This window comes from Arachis ipaensis, chromosome B4 (assembly GCF_059453495.1).
Source record: "Arachis ipaensis isolate K30076 ecotype BB chromosome B4, ASM5945349v1, whole genome shotgun sequence".
Lineage (NCBI taxonomy): Eukaryota > Viridiplantae > Streptophyta > Magnoliopsida > Fabales > Fabaceae > Arachis > Arachis ipaensis.
Window position 1 is genome coordinate 100441022 of NC_142439.1, and position 9784 is coordinate 100450805.

At 37.8% G+C, this 9784-nt stretch overlaps 1 non-coding gene across 1 annotated transcript; it reads right to left on the reverse strand.

The window, feature by feature from the left end:
• Positions 1-4531: 4531 nt before the first annotated feature.
• Positions 4532-4635, reverse strand: LOC148568568 (small nucleolar RNA R71). Its single transcript, XR_015881979.1, has one exon. It is a non-coding gene; the product is annotated as a small nucleolar RNA R71 (small nucleolar RNA).
• Positions 4636-9784: the final 5149 nt, after the last annotated feature.

Genomic DNA, 9784 nt, shown 5'->3' on the forward strand with positions numbered 1-9784 from the left:
CACTTTAAGTTTCTGCAATTTACATTACTTGCACTTTAAGATTCAGCTCTTTTTCTTTTTATTCCCTTTAATTTCCTGCAAATCACCCACTCCCCTTTACATTCTATGCAATTTAATTCCTGTCAACACAATTTCACACAATCAACACTTGTTTGCTTGACTAATTCAACCACTAAACTAAAGTTGCTCAATCCTTCAATCCTTGTGGGATCGACCTCACTCCCGTGAGTTTTATTACTTGATGCGACCCGGTGCACTTGCCGGTGAGTTTTGTGTCGGATCGTTTTCCGCACATCACCTCAGTGCATTCAAAGATGAGCAAAGGGGGTACGCTGACTACACGGATTGCCACCTTCAGTTGGTGGATCAACCGGCTACTATATGTTCTTTCTTCTGCTTCCCTTTTTGCTTATGGTGGGTCATCCTGAAAGATAGAAAATAGGACAGTAAGACGAGTAAATGCAAAAGCAAGGAAGCATAGATTGTTAGAATGAGGTAGTGATCACTAAAATGAAGTGAGGTAATCAGTTTGTGACATTGATGAAAAATAGTGCGTGAATTCTAAGTTGCACGCGGGATATAATTCACACACTAGCATTGAAAACTATGTCACAATTACACAAAAGAAGTATGTACTTCACTCATCCTAGTGTGCTTGAGATACTTTAAAAGAAACTTGTATGTTAAGACAAACAAACAAGTAATAAAGAAGCAAGAGAGCACTCAAGCATGAATTAAGCAATTGTAAAATGGATAATGAATGAACATTGGTTGATGTTCAAGAGACTTCAATAAACTAAAGAAAATATGGGACTCACACATCAAGCAATGACATACTTTAAAATTTGTTATTTGCGTCACCTAATTGACATAAAGAAAAGAACATAGATGGTATGAAATTAGGAAAAGAGAGATATAAGGTAAAATCAATCACATAGCAAGCATGGTCCATATAGTTTGAGAATTTCAAAAAATATGTCCGTAGGTGAGCTTACAATTTGATTTTACAAACGAAATATTATGCCAAAATGACTAGTTTCAAGTATGTGTAGAGCACATAGTTAAACAATTAATGGTCAACATGTCATTAAGGCATAAGCATAACCTTGTAATTAAGCCAAAAACAACATGGATGCAAATGATCAAGCAACACAATACATTAAGATAAATGCACAACATCAACCATCAAGAAATTGCCTAGTTATTATTAAGGGATTTAAATCACATGGTGGTCACAACATGCAATTCAAAAGATTTAAAATACTTTGAAGGCAATTCACATGCACTTGGTATTCACAAATGTTAAGTGGTGCACGAAATCGTGATTGTTCATTCCTTGGTAACGGCGCCAAAAACATAATATGCACGTTCATAATCTTAGTTCTTTTTCACAACTTCGCACAACTAACCAGCAAGTGCACTGGATCGTCCAAGTAATAAACCTTACGTGAGTAAGGGTCGATCCCACGGAGATTGTCGGCTTGAAGCAAGCTATGGTCATCTTGCAAATCTCAGTCAGGCAGATTCAAATGGTTATGGTGAATTGATAGTTAAAATATAATTTAAAATATAAAATAGGATAGAGATACTTATGCAATTCATTGGTGAGAGTTTCAGATAAGCGTATGGAGATGCTTTTGTTCCTTCTGAACCTCTGCTTTCCTACTGCTTTCATCCAATCACTCATACTCCTTTCCCTGGCAAGCTGTATGTTGGGCATCACCGTTGTCAATGGCTACATCCGTCCTCTCAGTGAAAATGGTCCAAATGCGCTGTCACCGCATGGCTAATCATCTGTCGGTTCTCGATCAAGCTGGAATAGGATCCAATGATCCTTTTGCATCTGTCATTACGCCCAGCACTCGCGAGTTTGAAGCTCGTCACAGCCATCCCTTCCCAGATCCTACTCAGAATACCATAGACATGGTTTAGACTTTCCGGATCTCAAGAATGGCCGCCAATAATTCTAGCCTATACCACGAAGACTCTGATCGTAAATCAGGAAGCTAAGAGATATGCATTCAAGCTTGCTTTCATGTAGAACGGAAGTGTTTGTCAGGCACGCGTTCATAAGTGAGAATGGTGATGAACGTCACATAATCATCACATTCATCATGTTCTTGTGTGCGAATGAATATCTTAGAGAAGAAATAGGCTTGAGTTGAATAGAAAAACAATAGTACTTTGCATTAATTCATGAGGAACAGCAGAACTCCACACCTTAATCTATGGTGTGTAGAAACTCTACCATTGAAAATACATAAGAACAAGGTCTAGGTATGGTCGAATGGCCAGCCTCCCCAAATGGCATATGAATTCGAAAATAGGGAAAAAGACTGATCCCTGATCAAGGATGATCAAAAGATATAAAATAAATCACTAAAAGTAGTTTTTATACTAAACTAGTAGCTAGGGTTACATAAGATAAGTAAATGATGTAGAAATCCACTTCCGGGCCCACTTGGTGTGTGCTTGGGCTGAGCATTGAGCTTTCATGTGTAGAGACTATTTTTGGAGTTAAACGCCAGGTTGTAGCCTGTTTCTGGCGTTTAACTCTGATTTACAACCTGTTTCTGGCGTTTAACTCCAGAATAGGGCAGGAAGTTGGCGTTTGAACTCCAGTTTGCGTCGTCAAAACTCGGGAAAAGTATGGACTATTATATATTGCTAGAAAGCCCTGGATGTCTACTTTCCAACGCAAATGAGAGCGCGCCAATTGGGTTTCTGTAGCTCCGGAAAATATACTTCGAGTGCAGGGAGGTCAGAATCCAATAGCATCTGCAGTCCTCCTTCAGCCTCTGAATCAGATTTTTGCTCAAATTCCTCAATTTCAGCCAGAAATTACCTGAAAACACAGAAAAACACACAAACTCATAGTAAAGTCCAGAAATGTGATTTTTATTTAAAAACTAATAAAATTATATTAAAAACTAACCAAATCATACTAAAAACTATGTAAAAACAATGCCAAAAAGCATATAAATTATCCGCTCATCACAACACTGATTAAAAATTATGTAAAAAGTATGTTTTTCTCTTTACTCATTAAAAATTCAAAAAAAATAAAAAAAATATCTTTCCCTTATTCTCTCATAAATTTTCGAAAATTTGAGTTGACTTTTTCAAAAGTTTTTAAAATTTAATTGTTTCTTATGAGTCAAGTCAAATTTTCAATTTAAAAATTCTATCTTTTTCAAAAATCAAATATTTTTCAATTTTTTTTATATTTTCAAAAATTTTTAAAATTAATTTTCAAAATCTTTTTCTTATTTCTATTTCATATTTTCGAAATTAATGCTAACAATTAATGTGATTGATTCAAAAATTTTTAGTTTGTTACTTGCCTAGTAAGAAAGGTTCAATCTTTAAATTTTAAAATCATATCTTTTTGTTTCTTGTTAGTTAAGTAATCAACTTCAATTTTCAAAATCAAATCTTTTTAAATTCAAATCTTTTTCAAAATGATTTTCAATCATATCTTTTTGAATGTCAATCACATCTTTTTCAAAATCAATTTCGAAATCTTTTCTAACCTCTTATCTTTTCAAAATTGATTTTCAAATCTTTTTCCAATTAAATCTTATCTTGTTTGATTCTTATCTTTTTCAAAACCACCTAACTAATTTTTCCTCTCTAATTTTCGAAAATCACTAACCTCTTTTTCAAAATTCCTTTTTAATTAACTATTTGTTTTAAAATTCTAATTTAATTTAATTTCAATTTTCTTTTTAAAACTTTCGAATTTTAACTTCAAATTTTAAATTAAAAACAAAAATATTTTTATCTTATTTTATTTAATTTTTGAAATTCTCTCCCCTCATCTCTTTCTAATTATTTTATCTATCTACTAACACTTCTATTCTTCTTAAAAATTCGAACCATCTCCCTCTTTCTGTGTTCGAATTCTTTTTCTTCTCTTCTACTCACATAAAGGAACCTCTCTACTGTGGCAAAGAGGATCCCTATTATTTTCTGTTCCTTTCTTTTTCATATGAGCAGGAGAAAGGACAAGAACATTCTTGTTGAAGCTGATCCGGAACCTGAAAGAACTCTGAAGAGGAAGTTAAGAGAAGCTAAAACACAACACTCTGAAGAGGACTTTACTGAAATTTTTGAAAAAGAAGTGGAGATGGCCGAAAATAATAACAATGGTGGAGATGCAAGGAAGGTGCTTGGTGACTTTACTGCACCAAATTCCAACTTACATGGAAGAAGCATCTCAATCCCTGCCAATGGAGCAAACAATTTTGAGCTAAAGCCTCAATTAGTTTCTCTGATGCAACAGAATTGCAAGTTTCAGGGACTTTCATCAGAAGATCATTTTCAGTTCTTAACTGAATTCTTGCAGATCTGTGATACTGTTAAGACCAATGGGGTTGATCCCGAGGTCTACAGGATTATGCTTTTCCCGTTTGCTATAAGAGACAGAGCTAGAATATGGTTGGACTTTCAACCTAAAGATAGCCTGAACTCTTGAGATAAGCTGGTCACGACTTTCTTAGCCAAGTTCTTTCCTCCTCAAAAGCTTAGCAAACTTAGAGTGGATGTTCAAACCTTCAAACAGAAAGAAGGTGAATCCCTCTATGAAGCTTGGGAGAGATACAAGCAACTGACCAAAAAGTGTCATTCTAACATGCTTTCAGAATGGACCATCCTGGATATATTCTATGATGTTCTGTCTGAATTATCTAAGATGTCATTGGACCATTCTGCAGGTGGATCCATTCACCTAAAGAAAATGCCTGCAGAAGCTCAGGAACTCATTGACATGGTTGCAAATAACCAGTTCATGTACACTTCTGAAAGGAATCCTGTGAGTAATGGGATGCCTCAGAGGAAGGGAGTTCTTGAAATTGATAATCTGAATGCCATATTGGCTCAGAATAAAATATTGACTCAGCAAGTCAATATGATTTCTCAGAGTCTGAATGGATTGCTAGCTGCATCCAACAGTACTAAAGAAGCATCTTCTGAGGAAGAAGCTTATGATCCTGAGAACCCTACAATAGCAGAGGTGAATTACATGCGTGAAGCCTATGGAAACACTTATAATCCCTCATGGAGAAATAATCCAAATTTCTCATGAAAGGATCAACAAAAGCCTCAACAAGGCTTTAATAATGGTGGAAGAAACAGGTTTAGCAATAGCAAGCCTTTTCCATCATCCACTCAGCAACAGACAGAGAATTCTGAGCAGAATCTACATAACTTAGCAAATATAGTCTCTGATCTATCTAAGGCCACTCTAAGTTTCATGAATGAAACAAGGTCCTCCATCAGAAATTTAGAGGCACAAGTGGGCCAACTGAGTAAAAAGGTCACTGAAACTCCTAGTACTCTCTCAAGCAATACAGAAGAGAATCCAAAAAGAGAGTGCAAGGCTATAACCTTACTTGGTGTGGCCGAACCCAGAGAGGAGGAGAAGGACATGAATCCTAGTGAGGAAGACCTCCTGGGACGTTCACTGACCAATAAGAAGTTTCCCTTTGAGGAACCAAAGGAATCTGAGGCTCATCTAGAGACCATAGAGATTCCATTCAACCAGCTTCTGCCCTTCATGAGCTCTGATGAGTATTCTTCCTCTGAAGAGGATGAAGACATTACTGAAGAGCAAGTTGCTAAGTACCTTGGAGCAATCATGAAGCTGAATACTAATTTATTTGGTAATGAGACTTGGGAAGATGAACCTCCTTGCTCATCAATGAACTGAATGCATTGGATAGGCAGAAATTACCTCAAAAGAAACAGGATCCTGGTAAATTCCTAATTCCCTGTAACATAGGCACCATGACCTTTGAGAAGGCTCTGTCTGACCTGGGGTCAGGCATAAACTTAATGCCACTCTCTGTAATGGAAAACTAGGAATCTTTGAGGTACAGGCTGCCAAATTTTCATTAGAGATGGTAGACAAATCCATGAAACAGGCTTATGGACTAGTAGAGGACGTGCTAGTAAAGGTTGAAAACCTTTACATCCCTACTGATTTCATAATCCTAGACACTGGGAAGGATGAGGATGAATCCATCATCCTTGGAAGACCCTTCCTAGCCACAGCAAGAGCTGTGATTGATGTGGACAGAGGAGAGTTGGTCCTTCAACTGAATTATGACTACCTTGTATTTAAAACTCAAGGTTCTCCTTCTGTAACCATGGAGAGGAAGCACGAAAAGCTTCTCTCACTGCAGAGTCAACCAAATCCCCCACAGTCAAACTCTAAGTTTGGTGTTGGGAGGCCACAACCAAACTCTAATTTTGGTGTTGAACCTCCATATTCAAACTCTAAGTTTGGTGTTGGGAGGTTCTAATAATGCTCTGAATATCTATGAGGCTCCATGAGAGCTCACTGTCAAGCTATTAACATTAAAGAAGCGCTTGTTGGGAGGCAACCCAATGTTATTTAACTATATTTAAATATTTTCTATTTCTATTTTATGTTTTCTTTAGGTTGATGATCATGTGAAATCACAAAAACTACTGAAAAATCAAAAACAGAATGAAAAATAGCATTAAAAATAGCTAACCCTGGAGGAAGAACTTATTGGCGTTTAAATGCCCGTAAGAAGCATCAAACTGGCGTTTAACGCCAGAAAGAAGCATCAAGCTGGCGTTAAACGCCAGAAATAGGCACTAGACTGGCGTTTAACGCCAGGACAGAGCATGGAAGTGGCGTTAAACGCCAGAAACAAGCAGCAAGCTGGCGTTTAACCCCAGACATGCACTCTAAGGGCGTTTTGCATGCCTAATTGGAGCAGGGATACTAATCTTTGACCCCACTGGATCTGTGGATCCCACAGGATCCCCACCTACCCACCTCTTCTTCTCTTCTCTTCACACCTTTTCATAACTCTCTTCCCCAAATACCCTTCACCAATCACCTCCATACCTCTTCCCTAAATACCCTCAACCACTCACATCTATCTACTCTTCCCTATAAACCCCACCTACCTACAAAATTCAAATTCTTTTCCCTCCCAAACCCAACCCTAATGGCCGAAACCTACCCTCCACACCACCCCTATATAAACCCCTCAGCACTACTCCATTTTCCCACATCACAACCACCACTTCTCCCCCTTGGCCGAATAAACTCTCTCCCTCCATCTCCTTCATTTTCTTCTTCTTCTACTACTTTCTTTCTTCTTTTGCTCGAGGACGAGCAAACCTTTTAAGTTTGGTGTGGTAAAAGCATTGCTTTTTGTTTTTCCATAACCATCAATGGCACCTAAGGCCAGAGAAACCTCAAGAAAGATGAAAGGGAAGGCAATTGCTTCCACCTCTGAGTCATAGGAGATGGAGAGATTCATCTCAAAGGTCCATCAAGACCACTTCTATGAAGTTGTGGCCAAGAAAAAGGTGATCCTGAGGTCCCTTTTAAGCTCAAAAAGAGCGAATATCTGGAAATCCGACAAGAGATTAGAAGAAGAGGATGGGAAGTTCTCTCTAATCCTATTCAACAAGTCGGGATCTTAATGGTTCAAGAGTTCTATGCAAACTCATGGATCACTAGGAACCATGATCAAAGTAAGAACCCGAATCCAAAGAATTGGCTTACAATGGTTCGGGGGAAATACTTAGATTTCAGTCCGGAAAATGTAAGGTTGGCGTTCAACTTGCCAATGATGTAAGAAAACGCACGCCCCTACACTAGAAGGGTCAACTTTGATCAAAGGTTGGACCAAGTCCTCATGGACATATGTGTGGAAGGAGCTCAATGGAAAGTTGACTCAAGAGGCAAGCTGGTCCAATTGAGAAGACCGGACCTTAAGCCTGTAGCTAGAGGATGGTTGGAGTTCATTCAACGCTCAATTATTCCTACTAGCAACCGGTCTGAAGTTACTGTAGACCGGGCCATCATGATCCATAGTATCATGATTGGGGAGGAAGTGGAAGTTCATGAGATTATACCTCAAGAACTCTATAAGGTGGCTGACAAGTCCTCCACTTTGGCAAGGTTAGCCTTTCCTCACCTTATTTGCCACCTCTGCAATTCGGCTGGAATTGACATAGAGGGAGATGTCCTCATTAATGAGGACAAGCCCATCACTAAAAAAAGGATGGAGCAAATAAGAGATCATGGACCTCAACAAGAGCATGAGGAAATTCCTCACCATGAAATCCCTGAGATGCCTCAAGGGATGCACTTCCCTCCACAAAACTATTGGGAGCAAATCAACACCTCCCTAGGAGAATTAAGTTCCAACATGGGACAACTAAGGATGGAACACCAAGAGCACTCCATCATTATCCATGAGATTAGAGAAGATCAAAGAGCTATGAGGGAGGAGCAACAAAGACAAGGAAGAGACTTAGAGGAGCTCAAGAGCACCATTGGTTCTTCAAGAAGAGGAAGACGCCACCCTCACTAAGGTGGACTCGTTTCTTAATCTCCTTGTTCTTATTTTCCTGTTTTTCGGTTTTGAGCCTTATGTTTTATTTATGTTTGTGTCTTTATTACATGATCATTAGTATTTAAGTGTCTATGTCTTAAAGCTACGAATGTCCTATGAATCCATCACCTCTCTTAAACGAAAAATGCTTTAATTACAAAAGAACAAGAAGTACATGAATTTCGAATTCATCCTTGAAATTAGTTTATTTATTTTGATATGGTGACAATACTTTTTGTTTTCTGAATGAATGCTATAACAATACATATATCTTTTGAATTTGTTGTTTATGAATGTTAAAATTGTTGGCTCTTGAAGAATGATAAAAAAGGAGAAATGTCATTTGATAATCTAAAAAATCATAAAATTGATTCTTGAAGCAAGAAAAAGCAGTGAATACAAAAGCTTGCAAAAAAAAAAAAAAAAAGAAAAGAAAATTGGCGAAAAAAAGAAAGAAAAAGAAAAAGTAAGCAGAAAAAGCCAAGAGCTCTATAAACCAAAAGGCAAGAGCAGAAAGCCAGTAACCCTTTAAACCAAAAGGCAAGGGTAATAAAAAGGATCCAAGGCTTTGAGCATCACTGGATAGGAGGGCCCAAAGGAACAAAATCCTGGCCTAAGCGGCTAAACCAAGCTGTCCCTAACCATGTGCTTGTGGCATGAAGGTGTCAAGCCAAAAGCTTGAGACTGAGCGGTTAAAGTCAAGGTCCAAAGCAAAAAAAGAGTGTGCTTAAGAACCCTGGACACCTCTAACTGGGGACTCTAGCAAAGCTGAGTCACAATCTGAAAAGGTTCACCCAATTATGTGTCTGTGGCATTTATGTATCCGGTGGTAATACTGGAAAACAAAGTGCTTAGGGCCACGGCCAAGACTCATAAAGTAGCTGTGTTCAAGAATCAACATACTTAACTAGGAGAATCAATAAAACTATCTGAATTCTAAGTTCCTATAGATGCCAATCATTCTGAACTTCAAAGGATAAAGTGAGATGCCAAAACTGTTTAGAAGCAAAAAACTACTAGTCTCGCTGACGTTGGGATTTTTGCCAGTAAAGGAGTTCATAAAAATAGTCGCGTTGTAGATATAGTCTCTAAACTAACAAAAATCCCTTCGTGCAAATGTTTTGGTTGTCACAAGTAACAAACCCCTTTTAAAATTGATAACCAAGTATTTTAAACCTCGGGTCGTCTTCTCAAGGAACTGCAGGGAAGTATGTTCTTATTATTGGTTATGGAGGTTGTAAAATCGGGGTTGAGAGTGAAGAGTAGATATGACAAATAATTTAAATGGCAATTAAAATAAATAAATACTGTAAAGCAACTTTTTGCAACGTAAGAGAAATTGGAAGTCTAACTTAGTTATTCCTCTCAACAATAGTGAAAGTTGAATCTTAATTCCA